General features: G+C 40.5%; 1 protein-coding gene across 3 annotated transcripts in view; it reads left to right on the top strand.

The window, feature by feature from the left end:
* Positions 1-16,562, top strand: part of Rbpj (recombination signal binding protein for immunoglobulin kappa J region) — a 117,749-nt gene that overhangs the window by 48,858 nt on the left and 52,329 nt on the right. Inside the window, exon 2 of one of the 3 annotated variants that reach the window (XM_045161529.1) lies at positions 7,609-7,633. The exons of the other annotated variants lie outside the window; for them this stretch is intronic. The gene's annotated coding sequence lies outside the window, so the exon portion shown is untranslated. The remainder of the gene's footprint in view (positions 1-7,608; positions 7,634-16,562) is intronic. 3 annotated transcript variants of the gene reach the window in all.

The raw sequence follows: 16,562 nt of genomic DNA, 5'->3' as shown, positions 1-16,562 counted from the left end.
AAAATGTCCATTGTGTACGTCTAGCTAATAGGAACAGGTTGGCATTTTCTTTATTGTTAGGTTATTTATGATTAGAGCCTGAATTTGACTAACCCCTAGAGCTGTTAGTACAATCAGGATTTATTTACCCTTACAGCATTTTTCATATTTCCTGGTTGAATTAGTATACTATTTGACCTTTATTATTCATTTGTTTCTATTTAAATTTTTTCGGTTTAATTTTATTTATTTGAGAACAACAGACAGAGAGAAAGAGGCGGTGGGGGGGGGGAGAGGGAGAGACAGACAGACAGACAGACAGACAGACCAGAGCCTCCACTCACTGCAAACAAACTCCAGATGCATGCGCCACCTTGTGGGTCCTGGGGAATCAAGCTACTAACCAGAGTCCTTAGGCTACACAGGCAAGCGCTTAACTGCTAAGCCATCTCTCCAGTCCCTAGTTTTGATTTTTGATGAATACTTTATTGGTTAAGAAGTGATTTCACCCTCCTGATATAAAAATGGTTTCATATAATTTAATGGGCAATTATCACTGCTAGAGGGAAAACAGTATTTTGCAGTGGGCCAGCAAGGAATACAAGTGGTGTATGCTCTAAAATGTAGCCTGTGCTTATGTGCAGAGCTCATGGTCTTCAGTTTTTGTGATGAGAAGTAGTAGGGCAACCCTGTATACAAGTTGTGATCATTGCCAACTGTCAAAGTGTCTGTTCTTCTCTCTGTTGCTACCATGCTATACAAAGTCACTTTAGAAGACCATGGGTCTCATTAGCTAAAGTGCTAATGAGAGTTTCATCAAACCTTATGGAATTAGGGACTTGAGATAGAGAAGTACAGCTATGGACATATGTCAATGAATTGCTTATGATGGAAGGCAAGCATGACAGAAGAGGTCTGGAATAGTGGCTCTAGCAGAGACTTAATGTGTCCTTAGGGAACAGGCCTACACACAAGTTGTTGAGAGAAGAAACAGAATTAAGCTCATTCTTTTTATTTTTTTTTTCTCAATTTTTTAAAACATTTTCCATGATTATAAAAAAAAATCCCATGGTAATACCCTCCTTCCCCCCCTTTTCCCCTTTGAAATTCCATTCATGGAGCACATTCTTAAAGAAAAACAATTCTAGTTTTGTGTGTACCTTGATATGTATTATGTAGGGAGATATGTAGGGGGCTTGTTAAGCGCTTATATCAGGGTGCACATTTAGAGATGAGAGGACATAATCTGTTGCCTTACCTTGCCTTGCAATTTCTTTATGGTAGGGTCTCTCACTGGCCACTGCCTTTGCCAGGCTAGCTGTTCAGCAAGTGTCTATAGACATCTTCCACAACACCTGGGTGCTAGGAGTCAGAACTCAGTACCCACACTTGCACGACAGGCACTTTATCCATGAGCAATATCTGCAGATCCTTATTCCATTTTTTAAAAGACTTTTAAGGGTAATTTATCAAATATTACATTTTGAAAATATTTTTATTTGATTTGATCGAGAGATACAGAAACAGGTGGGGGGGGGATGGGCATGCCAAGGCCTCCAGATACATGCACCCCTTTGTGCATCTGGCTTATGTGGGTCCTTTGGCTTTGCAGGCAAGCACCTTAACTGCTAAGACATCTCTCCAGACCCCTTATTCCACTTTTTTTTTTCTTTTTTGCTTTTTCGAGGTAGGGTCTCACTCTGGTCCAGGCTGACCTGGAATTAACTCTGTCATCTCAGGGTGGCCTTGAACTCATGGCAATCCTCCTACCTCTGCCTCCCAAGTGCTGGGATTAAAGGCGTGCGCCACCATGCCCGGCTCCCTTATTCCACTTTTAATGACACAATTTGACTCACAAATTAATTCTGTAGCAACAGCTTTGCAATTTGCATAATTTAAGTTTATAACACAGTAATAATGCCAAGTGAACCATACCATGGAAAGTGAAGTCTGCCCCTTCTAGAGGCTTTATCCTTGTCTTCCTCACTGCCAGCCTGTGAATGTTACTGAAGTGGGTCCATTGGCTTGCTGAACAGTATGCCTGTCACTGGTATGAAGAGCTTTCATAGTGCATTCCCCAGGCAACCAGTCATGGACACAGGAAGGAAGTCTCAGTCCATCTCCCAGAAGAGAGGGTTTGGGATAAACAAACAGGGTGATCTAAGGTATGGGGAGGTAATTAGAGGGAAGTAGGCAGTGTCTGCCTATATATAATTTTCATGGGTTTCATGGGTGTATGCTCAGAAAGAGGCAGTATCAGCATGGTCTGGGGGTTAAGGTTTTGGTCCCCTGATGTGAGAGAGGTCACTTGTCTTGTGCAAGAGCAGATAGTCGTGGTTTCAACCCAACCAACCTTTAATTCCTGGAAAGTAACCTAGGCATGATGGTTTATATTGGTAGCTGACTTGTCAGGACTTAGAATCACCTATGATGGGTTACCTTGATTAGGTTAATTGAGGTGGGAAGACCCATCCTAACTGTGGGTACCATCCTATGGGCAGGAGTCCTGGACAATATAAAAAGGGGAGCTGGCTGAGCAGCAGTGCTCATCTGTCTGCTTCCTCACTGGTTTGACCGATCAGCTGTCTCAGGCTCCCATGCCCTGCCCACCATGATGTAACCTGGAACTGTAAATGCAAACAAACCCTCCCTCCCCTAAACTGAGTTTTGTCAGGAACTTTTGTCACAGTATCAAGTAGTTGACAAATAGACTAGGCAGCCCTTGTCACCACTACAGCAAGGCTAGCGGAGACTAGTAATACATTACTCAGCTGCATGACTCTAAAATTAGTGGTTTTGGTCTTAGCAAGTAAGGCGTGTTACAGTCAGTTTCACATTGCTGGCAGAAATCACCTGACCAAGAGCAGCTTTTGGGAAAAAAAGGGTTTATTTTGGCTTATAGACTTGAGGGGAAGCTCCATGATGGCAAGGGAAAATGATGGCCTGAGCAGAGGGTGGACATCAACCCCAGGCCAACATAAGATGGACAGTAGCAACAGGAGAGAGTGCCACACACTGGTAAGGAGACATTGGCTATAATACCCATAAGCCTGCCCCCAACAATACACTGCATCCAGGAGGTATTAATTCCCAAATCTACATCATCTGGTAACCTAGCATTCTGAACACCTAAGTTTATGGGGGACACCATCACATTCTGTCCCTGGCCCTCATAAACTGATAACCATCCATGATGGAAAGTGCAGTGCATTCAGTCCCTTTAAAAGTCCCCATGGTTTTTTTTTTAATTAAAAAAAATTTTTTTAATTTTCTCATTTTTTAAAAACATTTTCCATGGTTATAAAAAATATCCTATGGTATAAAAGTTGGGCGTGGTGGCGCACGCCTTTAATCCCAGCACTCGGGAGGCAGAGGTAGGAGGATTGCTGTGAGTTCAAGGCCACCCTGAGACTACAGAGTTAATTCCAGGTCAGCCTGGACCAGAGTGAGACCCTACCTCGAAAAACCAAATATATATATATATATATATATATATATGTATGTATGTATGTATGTATGTGTATATATATATATATATATATATATATATATATATATATATATATATATATCCATCCATCCATCCCATGGTAATACCCTCCCTCCTCACCTTTTCCCTTTTGAAATTCCATTCTCTATCATATCCCCTCCCCATCTCAATAAGTCTCTCTTTTATTTTGATGTCATGATCTTTCCTTCCTCTTATGATGGTCTTGTGTAGGTAGTGTCAGGCACTATGAGATCAAAAAGCTCCCATAGTTTTTATCAACCCTAATGATGTTCAAACATTTCCATAGTCCAAGATCTTTTAACTGAGACATAATACCAAAAAAGCCCCCCAAAACCCATAATGGCACAGAAAAAAATCCACACTGCAAAAGATGGCATTGGGCATAGCAAAGAAACATTCAACCAATACAAGATTTAAACAGGGCAGACATAAAGCTCTGTAGCTCTACGGCCAACAACTCCAGTCAGTGACAAATGTCTAAGTCCAATAATTCTAACCAGCAACAAAACAAGTCTCTGGAGTTCCAATTCCACCTCTCCAGCTAAGCTACTCATAGTCCTGGAAAACTTCATCCAGGGCCAGTAGCTTTCCTTAGCAGCCATCTCATGGTTCAGGCATCTCCACTGGGTCTCTGCAACCCATGGTTCATCCTCATGGCTCCATGGGGTCTCTCCATGCAGGCATCTAGCAAACTTGCTTCATACTGCCCATGGCCATTTCCAAGACACAAGACCACATTGCAAACTCAATGACCCTCTCTTTCCTGCATTTCTTGTACTGCATAAATACCAGGTAGGCTGTCCACTTATTAATCCAGGAGGGAATAAAGCAGACTTTGAAGAACAGGACACTCCATCATTCAGGCCCCTTCAAAAGAGCCTAAATTCCTGTTGCCCCAGTGCAGCTCAGCTGGCCCAATCTCAGTGGTTATAATCTCTCATAAAACTGCAGGTGAACAGGCAGCAGTTTGGGCCCAAAGATTTCTTCCTGTGCCATTTCCCTCTGCACACACTAGTCCATTTCTGCCCAAAGCAACCCTGTACAAGTTCTCAGTACACAAGCATAACAGCAAGCCTCTTACACAAACTGCTTCAAGCCCAGTCCTGGCAAAGCTCTCACCCTCAGAAGTCAAACCTCACAGTCCATAGTTCTTACTGTGTTCAGATCTTTCAACTCTGACCAGAATAGTTCATCAAGCTGTACTTACAGCACTGCAAGGTTTCTCTTAGGCCAGGGTTTCCAATCCTCCCAATGTTTCTTGAAAATCAGTGCCAAGAGGCCAAAGCCACACAGTCAGGTGAGCAGCAAATGACACTACTTCTTGGTACCAACATTACTGTTGCAGTCAGGTTTACATTGCTGGCATAAATTACCTGACCAAGAGCAGCTTTTGGAGGAAAAAAAAAATTTTTTTTTTTGAGTCTTACAGACTCAAAGGGAAGCTTCATGATGGCAGGGAAAACAATGGCATGAAAGAGGGTGAACATCACCCCCTAATGTAAGGTGGACAACAGCAATAGGAGAGTATGCCAAACACTGGCAAGGGGACACTGGCTATAATACCCATAAGCCCGCCTCCAACAATACACTGCTTCCAAGAGGCATTAATTCCCAAATCTCCATCAGCTGGGAATCTAGCATTCAGAACACCTAAGTTTATGGGGGATACCTGAATCATACTATCACAAGGCGCTTGCCTGCAAAGCCAAAAGACCCAGATTCGAGTCCCCAGGACCCACATAAGCCAGCTGCACAAGGTGGCACATGCGTCTGGAGTTCGTTTGCAGCAGCTGGAGGCCCTGGAATGTCTGTTCTCATTCTCTCCCAAATAAAAATAAAATACTTTTTTAATTAGTTGTTTTTTTTTATTAGGTAGTGTCTCACTCTAGCCCAGGTTGACCTGGAATTCACTATATAGTCTCAGGATGGCCTTGAACTCATGGCAATTCTCTTACCTCTGCCTGCTGAGTGCTGGGATTAAAGGCATGTGCCACCATGCCTGGCAAAATTAGTCGTTTTAAAGTGAAATGTAAGCAAATGACTAAGAACAGATGAAGGTGGGGAGATGATTAAGGTTTCCTTGGTCTTCGTGGAAGACCCGCCGCTGACTAAGAACAGGTGAAGCTGGGGAGACTATCAAGGTTTCTGTGTTTCCTGGAAAACCTTCAAGACCTCCTGGGCTGCTGCTTTGCACCTTGCTTGATGTATTGTTTTGTCGTTGGTTGTAACTAGTTCTTCCTTAGCCTGTGCTGAGCATAGTAGTTGTACATTTAGGCTGCATGGTACCCTGCAAAGTAAAACAGCTTCTGGTGAGGTCTTGCGCCACACTGTGCCCCTTTGTGGCTTATTCACTCTCCAGAACTCCAACCTCTCTTGGGAAGCCTGCTTTTCTGTCCAAGCAGTACTTAAATGCAGGCTGTAGGTGAAGGCTCACATGCTCTTTGGCAGAAAGCCATTCTTTTTTTTTTTTTTTTTTTTTTTTGGTTTTTTTGCTCTAGCCCAGGCTGACCTGGAATTCACTCTGTATTCTCAGGGTGGCCTTGAACTCATGGTGATCCTCCTACCTCTGCTTCCCGAGTGCTGGGATTAAAGGTGTGCGCCACCACACCCAGCTCAGAAAGCCATTCTTTAAGCTTTGAATTGTGGTTAAGACTTCTTCAGAAAGGTTTTTAACTTTTCCACAAATATAGATTTGGTCATTCATGATGTGACATATAACAGAAACCATACCTGCAACTTAAGAGAAATATTGTGGGTAGTGTTACTCAAACATAAATCTTCCTTGTTTATGCAGCAACACTACAGGACGTGCTTACAGAATCTCTTCCTGTTTTGAACATAAGACTTTTGATTTTCACTAATTTTTTGCTTTATTTATTTGAGAGAGGCAGAGAGAGAGGAGGAGTGGGAGAGGGCCAGGGAAGAATGGGCACACTATGGCCTTTTGGCCTCTGCAGACGAACTCCAGACACATGTGCCACCTTGTACATCTGGTGATGTGGGTCAAATTAAACCTGGGTTCTTAACTTTGCAGACAAGTGCCTTGAGCATAAAGCAATCTGTCCACTCTTTTGTTTTTGTTTGTCAAGGAGGAGTTTCACTGTAGCCCAGGCTGACCTGGAATTCACTATGTAATCTCAGGTGGCCTTGAACTCAAGGTGATCCTCCTATCTCTGCCTCCCAAGTGTTGGGATTAAAGGTGTGCACTACCATGTCCAGTTTAAGTATCATTTTTTGTTGAGTATGTTATCTTTTTTTTTTTTTGGTGGCGCATGTTTTTTTTTTAATTTTTATTAACATTTTCCATGATTATAAAATATATCCCATGGTAATTCCCTCCCTCCCCACTTTTTTTTTTAATATTTTTTGAGGTAGGGTTTCACTCTAGCCCATCCTAACCTAGAACTCACTATGTATTCTCAAGGTGGCAGTGAACTCATGGTGATCCTCCTATTTCTGCCTCCCTAGTGCTGGGATTAAAGGTGTGCGCCATCACGTCTGGCTATTGTTGTTTTTTAACTTAGATGTAAGGTATCTACTGTGTCCATTTTTACATGTTATTTTTATTTATTTAATGTAGGGTCTCACTCTAGCCCAGGCTTACCTGAAATTTACTATGTAGTATCAGGGTGTCCTCAAACTCACAGTGATCTCCTACTTCTACCTCTTGTGTTGGGATTAAAGGTGTGCACCATCACACCTAGCTTTACATTTTATTTTATTTTATTTTTTAATTTTATTTGAGAGACAGAACAAGAGAGAAAGAGGCAGATAAAGCTAATGGCCATGCCAGGGCCTCTAGCCACTGCATATGAAGTGTAGACACATGCACCACCTTGGGCATCAGGCATTATGTGGGTACTGGGGAATTGAACTTGGGTCCTCAGGTTTTGCAGGCATGGTTTTAAACATACACATTTTTTAAAAAATGAGAATTTCTATTTCTCCCTGATGGGGACAAGACTTCTTTGAAACACCTTAACTGTTTTTAAACTTGCATACGTCCTGTGTTAGCTATCCACTCTATAAATGCCCTAGTCTATGTTTTTTTTATTTAAAAGGAAAATAAAAAACAGAGTAATTGCCTAGTTAAAATACAAATACTTCTCTACTTACAGGGTCAGACCTCCTGGTAAGCCCTTGGTAAGTTGAAAACATTGATCCTAATGTGCATTTATTTTATTATAATCATTTTTTTATTGACAACTTCCATGATTGTAAACAATGTCCCATGGTAATTCCCTCCCTACCACCACTTTCCCCTTTGAAACTCCACTCTCCATCATCTCCCCTCCCCCTCTCAATCAGTCTCTCTTTTATTTTGATGCCATGATCTTTTCTTCCTATTATGATGGTCTTGTGTAGGTAGTGTCCGGCACTGAGGTCATGGATATCCAAGCCATTTTGTGTCTGGAGGAGCACGTTGTAAGGAGTCCTACTCCTGCTTGACCCTGAGCCATGGAAAGTGTGAAAGAGATGTTTCAGTGCTGAGGGCTCCTCTGTCACTTCTTCTTAGCACTGTGGTGCCTTCTGAGTCATCCCAAGGTCATTGCCATCTGTTCATGAGGGAAATTGATCTGTAATTTTCCTTTATCGTTCTATCTTTGCTGGTTTTGCTATCAGGGTGATGTTGGTTTCGTAGAAGGAGTTTGGTAGGATTCCTTCTTTTTCTAATTTATGGAAAAGTTTAAGAAGCATTGGTGTCAGTTCTTCTATGAAGGTCTGGTAAAATTCACCAGTGAATCCATTTTGGCTGGACTTAGTTAGGAGATTTTTTTTTTTTTTTTTTTTGCTTTTTTGAGGTAGGGTTTCACTCTAGTCCAGGCTAACCTGGAATTCACTCTGTAGTCTCAGGGTGGCCTTGAACTCATGGCAATTCTCCTACCTGTGCCTCCCAAGTGATGGGATTAAAGGCGTGCACCACCATGCCCAGCTTAGTTGGGAGATTTTTTTAAGCTTTATTTTATTTTCAGTTATTATTATTACTATTTTTTGTCTTTTTGAGGTAGGTTCTCACTCAGGCTCAGGCTGACCTAGAATTAAGTATGTAGTCTCAGGGTGGCCTTGAACTCATGGCAATCCTCCTACCTCTGCCTCCCAAGTGCTGGGATTAAAGGCATGTGCCACCATGCCCAGCTCAATTTTTCTTTTTTTATTAACAACTTCCATGAACATAAAAAATACTACTTGGTAATACACTTCCTCCCCCCACTTTCTCCTTTGAAACTCCATTTTCCACCATATCCCCTCTCCATCTCATTCAGTCTCTCTTTTATTTTGATGTCATCGTCTTTTCCTCCTATTATGATGGTCTTGTGTAGGTAGGGTCAGGCACTGTGAGGTCATGGATATCCAGGCCATTTTGTGTCTGGAGGAGCACATTGTAAGGAGTCCCACTCTTCCTTTGGCTTTTACATTCTCTATGCCACCTCTCCCGAAATGGATCCTGAGCCATGGAAGGCATGATAGAGATATTGCTGTGCTGAGCACCCCTGTCCCTTCTTTCCAGCACCATGATGCCTTCTGAGTCATCCCAAGGTCACTTTCATCTGAAAAGAGAAGATTTTGTACCAAAAGTGAGAGTAGTATTAATGTAAGGGTATGAACAGTAAGAGAAGTGCTTACTGGGCAGTTTAATAAGCATAGTGTATACATTTCGCCAGACAGCAGCAGACATTACACCCCTAGGGCTCATGACTACCCCTGTATTAAGTTTTCAGTATCAGGGATCTATTCCTTCCCATGGAGCGGGCCTCCAGTCCAATTAGAGGGCAGTTGGTTTCCACCATGACAGACATGACACTATTGCTCCCATTGGCTCATTTGGCCTGGCTGGCCACATATAATGCTTGTAGTATCCACTGTTGAGTATCTTCACTGGTGATTTCTCTTTTTCCCATTGAACTGCATGCAGAATGGCTTCTTCCAGCTTCCTGTCAGCTGGTCTACATGGAGGAGGTTATCAGCTCAGTTCCAGCAGGATTTCTCAATGGCCTTGTAGTCCAAGTATGTGGAGTCTTCAGCAATAGGGTCTTACCATCTACTCCTGGTGGGAAACCAAGGACCTTGGCAATGTCCTGTAATGTTCTGGGGTATCAGGGACCTCCCTGGCCAACAACTCACTGGAGGTATCCCATCCGAGGCACTGAAAATTTTCTAGCAACAATCTACAGCTTCTGAGTGTTCCATTGTCTAAAAAAGTAGGTTTCCATATGATTTATTTATATCCTCTTAAATTTTAATTAGCCCTCCCTCCACCTTTCCTTTACTCAGTCTCTTCTCCTGACCTCACTTTGAGCCTTTTCACCCCCATAATCTGTTCTTCTACTTACATATATACAATACCATGCTATTAAGTACCCCCTCCCTTCCTTTCTCTTCACTTTATATCTCTTTCCTAGCTTACTAGCCTTTGCTACTGAGTTTTCTTCCTACTCACACAGAAGTCCAATCATCTGTAGCTAGGATCCACATATGAGAGACAACATGTTATATTTGGCTTTCTGGGCCTGGGTTACCTCACTTAGTATAATCCTTTCCAGATCCATCCATTTTCCTGCAAACTTCATAACTTCATTTTTCTTTACCGCTGAGGAGAACTCCATTGTATAAATGTGCCATATCTTCATTATCCACTCATCAGTTGAGGGACATCTAGGCTGGTTCCATTTCCCAGCTATTGTGAATTGAGTGGCAATAAACATGGCTGAGCAAGTATCTGTAAGGTAATGAGATGAGTCCTTAGGATATATGCCTAGGAGTGCTGTAGCTGGGGTATATGGTACATCTATTTTTAGCTATCTCAGGAACCTCCACACTGATTTCCACAATGGCTAGACCAGATTACATTTCCACCAACAGTGGAGAAGGGTTCCTTTTTTTCCGCATAATCACCAGCGTTTATGGGCATTTTTTTTCATGATGGTTAGCCAATCTGACAGGTGTGAGATGGAATCTCAGAGTAGTTTTAATCTGCATTTTTCCCTGATGACTAGGGATGTGGAACATTTTTTTTTAGGTGCTTGTATGCTATCCATATTTCTTCTTTTGAGAATTCTCTATTTAGTTCCATAGCCCATTTTTTTTTCAAATATTTTTTGTTCATTTTTTATTTATTTATTTGAGAGCGACAGACACAGAGAGAAAGACAGATAGAGGGAGGGAGAGAGAGAGAATGGGCGCGCCAGGGCTTCCAGCCTCTGCAAACGAACTCCCGATGCGTGCGCCCCCTTGTGCATCTGGCTAACGTGGGACCTGGGGAACTGAGCCTCGAACCGGGGTCCTTAGGCTTCATAGGCAAGCGCTTAACTGCTACGCCATCTCTCCAGCCCCCATAGCCCATTTTTAATTGGGTTGTTGTATTTAATCTTTTTAGTTCTTTGTATATCCTAGATATTGATCCTCTGTCAGATGTACAGCTGGCAAAGATTTTTTCCCATTCTGTAGGTTGCCTGTTTGCTTTATTCACAGTGTTCTTTGCCATACAAAATTTTTATAACTTCATGAGGTCCCAGCGGTTAATCTGTGGTTTTATTGCCTGAGCACTTGGGGTTATATTCAGAATGTCTTTGCCAAGACCAATATGATGAAGGGTTTCCCCTACTTTTTCCTCTAGAAGTTTCAGAGTTTCAGGTCTGATTTAAGGTCTTTAATCCATTTGGACTTCATTCTTAGGCATGGAGAAAGAGAAGGATCTACTTTCTTCTTTCTACAGATACATGCCCAGTTTTCCCAGCACCATTTGCTAAAGAGGCTGTCTATTCTCCAATGAGTATTTTTGACATTTTTGTCAAATATCAGGTGTCCATAGCTACCTGGGCTCACATCTGGGTCCTCTATTCTGTTCCATTGACCTACATGTCTGCTTTTGTGCCAGGACCATGCTGTTTTTGTTACTATGGCTCTGTAGTATAGGTTAAAATCAGGTATGGTGATACCACCAGCCTTATTTTTGTTGCTCAAAATTGTATTAGATATTCAAGATATTTTGTGATTCTAAATGAATTTGGGGGTAGGTTTTTCTATTTCCATGAAGAATGCCATTGTAATTTTGATGGGGATTGCATTAAATGTGTAGATTGCTTTTGGTAAGATTGCCATTTCACAATATTGATTCTTCCAATCCAGGAACAAGGGATATTTTTCCATTTCCTAGTGTCTTTTGCAATTTCTCACTTGAGTCTTTTAAAGTTTTCAGTGTAGAGATCCTTCATCTCCTTAGTTAGGTTTATTCCAAGGTACTTTATTTATTTATTTATTTTTTTGATGCAGTTGTGAATGGGAGTAATTCTCTGATTTCATCCTCTTTATGTTTGTTGTTAGAATGTAGGAAGGCTACTGCTTTCTGTGTGTTTGTTTTGTATTCTGCTACATGGCTATAGGTATTTATCAGCTCTAACAGTTTGCTGGGTAGAGTCTTTAGGGTCCTTTATGTATAGAGTCATGTCATGTACTAATAATGATAAGTTGATCTCTTCCTTTCCAATTTGTATCCCTTTTATGTGTGTCTCTTGCCTTATTGCTATGGCTAAGACTTCCAGTACTATATTACATAAAAGTGGGGACAGTGCACACCCTTGTCTTGTTCCTGATTTTAGTGGAAAAGCTTCCAGTTTTTCCTCATTTAGTAATATGTTGGCTGTAGGCTTGTCATAAGTAGCTTTTATTATATTGAGATATGTTCCTTCTAATCCCAGTCTCTGTAGAACTTTTATTATGAAGGGATGTTGGGTTTTGTCAAATGCGTTCTCTGCATCTAATGAGATGATCATGTAAATTTTGTTCTTCAGTCCATTTATATAATGTATTAAATTTATCGATTTGTGTATGTTAAACCATCCCTCCATCTCTGTGATAAAGCCTACTTGGTCGGGGTGTATGATCTTTCTGATATATTGTATACTGTTTGCCAATATTTTGTTGAGAATTTTTGCATCTATGTTCATGAGGGAGATTGGGTTGATCTGTAATTTTCTTTTTCTTTTTTTTTTTTTTGTTCTATTTTTGCCTGGTTTTGGTATCAGGGTGATGATGTCTTCATAGAAGGAGTTTGATAGGATTCCTTCTTTTTCTATTTTATGCAAAAGTTTAAGAAGCAATGGTTTTAGTTCTTTTCTTTTTTTTGTCTATTATTTATTTATTTATTTGAGAGCGACAGACACAGAGAGAAAGACAGATAGAGGGGGAGAGAGAGAACTGGCGCGCCAGGGCTTCCAGCCTCTGTAAACGAACTCCAGATGTGTGCGCCCCCTTGTGCATCTGGCTAACGTGGGACCTGGGGAACCGAGCCTCGAACCGGGGTCCTTAGGCTTCACAGGCAAGCGCTTAACCGCTAAGCCATCTCTCCAGCCCTAGTTGGGAGATTTTTGATAAGTGCTTGAACCTCCATACTTGTTATAGGTCTATTTAAGTGATTAATCTCATCTTGATTTAATTTAGGTAGGTCATGTAAATTCAGAAAATCATCCATTTCTTTCAGATTTTCGTATTTAGTGCAGTATGTTTTTATATGATTTTTTGAATTTCTCTGGTATCTGTTGTGATGCTGCCTTTTTCATCTCTAATTTTATTAATTTGTGTCTCTGCTCTCTTTGTTTTGGTCAGATTTAATAGTTTATCAATCTTGTTTATACTTTCAAGGAATCAACTCATTGATTCATGGATTCTTTGGATTATTTTTGTTTCAATTTCATTAATTTCTGCCTTAATCTTTATTGTTTCTTCCCATCTACTGATTCTCGGTTTGCTTTGTTCTTCTTTTTCCAAGGCTTTAAGGTGAAACATTGGGTCGTTTACTTGCGACATTTCTAATTTCTTTATATAGGCACTTAAAGCTATAAATTTACCTCTTAGGACTGCCTTCATTGTGTCCCAAAGGTTTTGGTATGTTGTGTTCTCATTATCTTTTGACTCTGAATTTTTTGATTTCCTTCTTGATTTCTTCATTGACCCATTCATCATTTATTAGTGTATTGTTTAGTTTCCATAATTTTGTGTATGCTCTGTAGCCTTTTCTTGGTATTGATTTGTAGTTTGATTCCATTGTGATCAAATAGAATGCAAGAAATTATTTCAATTTTCCTGTATTTGTTAGATTCGTTTTGTGTCCTAATATATGGTCTCTTTTAGAGAATGTTCCATGTGCTGCTGAAAGGAATGTGAATTCTGCAGCATTTGGATGAAACATCCTGTATATATCTGTTAGGTCCATTTGTGCTATGACCTCATTTAATCCAGATGCTTCTCTGTTTTTTGTTTGTTTGTTTTTGTTAGAATGACCTGTCAATTGATGAGAGTGGGGTGTTGAAGTCACCTACTACCACTGTGTTTGGTGTTATCTGTGACCTTAGTTCTAATAGTATTTGTTTGATGAAATTGGGAGCCTCCATGGTAGGTGCATATATGTTTAGGATTGTAATGTCCTCCTGTTGGAGTGTGCCCTTAATCAATATAAAGTGACCTTCCTTATCTATCCTAACTAATGTTTGACTGAAGTCTACCTTGTCAGATATTAAGATAGCAACCCCTGCTTGTTTTCTATAGTGTCTATCCTTTGTAGGTAGAAAGGTGAGTTTCTTAGGGGCAACAGATTGAAGGATCCTGCTTTTTAACCCAGTCTGCAAACCTATGTCTTTTGGTTGGAGCATTGAGGCCGTTGATATTAAGAGGTATTATTGAAAGGTGTGCTTTTTTTTTTTTTTTTTTTTTGGTAGTTCTTCTGATTTTACCTTTGCTTTCTTGTATTAACTAGTATTTGAGTATGGTTTTTTTTTTTTTTTTCCAGATTCCTTATATGTGTGCTTTTCTTTCTCTTCAGCATGGAGGATTCTTTCATGTATTTCTTGTAGAGCTGGTTTTGTCATCAAATATTTCTTTAGTCTGCTTTTGTTGTGGAATGTCATTATTTCTGTCTATTTGAATGGATAGCTTTGCAGGATAAAGTAACCTTGGTTGACAGTTGTTATCTTTCAGAACATGGAATATATCACTCCAAGCCCTTCTGGCTTTTAAAGTTTGTGTTGAGTAATCTGCTGTGATCCTGATGGGCTTGCCTTTGTATGTAACTTGATTTTTCTCCCTAACTGCTTTCAATATATTTTCTTTGGTTTGTATGTTTGGTAGTTTAATTATTATATGGCGAGGAGAGATTCTTTCCAGGTTTAGTGTGGTTGGTGCCCTAAAGGATTCTTGTGTCTGCATTGGCATCTCTTTGTCAATTTGGTGGACGTTTTCTTCTATGATTTTGTTGAAAACGCCTAGTATGCCTCTGAAGAGAAATTCTCCTTCTACTGTACCCTGAATTTTTATGTTTGATCTTTTCATAGTGTCCTGAATATCTTGAAATTCCCATCCATACTTTCCTATTGGTTTTTCTTTCTCTTTGTTGGACTGTATTAGATCTGCCACCTGGTCTTCTACTTTAGATATGTCCTCTCCTTCATCCATTTTACTGTTTAGATTTTGTACAGAGTTTTTCATTGTATTGTCTGTGTTCTTCACTGCTAGTAATTCTGACTTGTTTTTCTTTATTATTTCTATTTCCTTATTTAAGTCTTGTATTGACATCCTTATTTCATTAAATTGGTTTCCTGTATCTTCTTCATTTCTTTGACTTCCTCTTTGATTTCTTTGAACCTAATTTATAATCATTCTTTTGAAATCTTTCTCAGGAAATTCCTCTAAATCAGTCTCACTGGAGTCCATTTCTGATGCATTAATACTTTTGGTGGATTTATATTGTCTTAATTTTTGGTGTTTCTTGTGTTATAGTGTACATATTTTTGCATCTTGGATGAATTTAATGCTTGGATTTTCTAATTATTTGCAGTATTATTAAATGTATCAATCAATCTGATGTTATATATCTTCAGTGTGGGAGCTCAAGGTGCTAGGTGTGGCTCCTAAGACTCTCAGAGTTACTACAAAAGTGATCCTAGGTGTTGGCTTTGCCTGCTATGAGAGTCTTCAAGTAGGTTGAGTGGAACAAAATACAGGCAGATTCTAAAATTTAACTAAGCAATGTACGTATTCAATGAAAACCAGCACAGAGTATTTATGCAAGAGTAGGTATTATGACAACCAGATCCTCTAACAAAGTCACTGTCAACTATGAGGTTAAGATTTCTGGTCTGCTGAGGGTTCCAGGTCAACTTTTTACCAAGTGAGACCCTTCCCTAATGAACAACAGAAGAGGAAACAAAGCCACTATAAATCAGGAAGCAACAAATGACAAGCCCAAAATATAGCTTGTTTAAGGATGGCAAATCCAACCATCCATCAGATTTAACATATAATTTATCCTGATATGGAAGGTTCAATTAGCACTTCTGATTCAAGTCTATCTACCAGGCTTATTTGGTGGGTACTGACTTGGTTTAATCCCAGTTACCTTTTGGGATGATTTTGGTCTCAGTTATGTTGTGCTCCTGCTTGGGTCTCTTTTTGCTGTGCTGTGGGTTCAAGTGGGCTGGCTCAGTCTCTAGATCGCTGCTCTGGTTGACCGTGCTGGGTGCTGTGAGCTCCCTTCCCCTAGGACTCTGGTACTTGCTTGTGGTGGAGATGGGAGAGGGGAGGCTGTGGATCGTGGTTCTAGTTCTCCTGCTGGTCCACATGATCATCTACCTCGTGATCTGCTCTTCCATTGTTCGCTCAGGCCTTGTGGTTGTGGCCACATGGTCCTGGGGCCACTGTTGCTAGAGCCTCTTCTGCCTACTTCTGGACTCTAGATGCTCTGGATCTCTTCTAGTTCTAGGCTGCAGTTGATAATTTCTTATACACCTCAATTTTTAGTAAAAGAGTTTATTTTGTTGGGTTTATGTTTGGCTTTTTCTCCCCTAGGCTGCTTTGACATGGTTCTTACGCTGCTATCTTAACCAGAAGTCCAATGTGCATTTTTAAAAATTTTATTTTTATTTATTTATTAGAGTGCTAGAGAGGGAGAGAGAGAATGGGCACATGAAGGCCTGTAGCCACTGCAAACTTGCTTATGTGGGACCTGAAGAATCAAACCTGGGTCCTTTCATAGGCAAGTGCCTTAACCGCTAAGCCATTTCTCCAGACCCTAATGTGTGCA

Source organism: Jaculus jaculus, chromosome 11 (assembly GCF_020740685.1).
Source record: "Jaculus jaculus isolate mJacJac1 chromosome 11, mJacJac1.mat.Y.cur, whole genome shotgun sequence".
In the NCBI taxonomy this organism is placed as follows: Eukaryota; Metazoa; Chordata; class Mammalia; order Rodentia; family Dipodidae; genus Jaculus; species Jaculus jaculus.
This window is presented reverse-complemented; position numbering and strand designations above follow the sequence as displayed.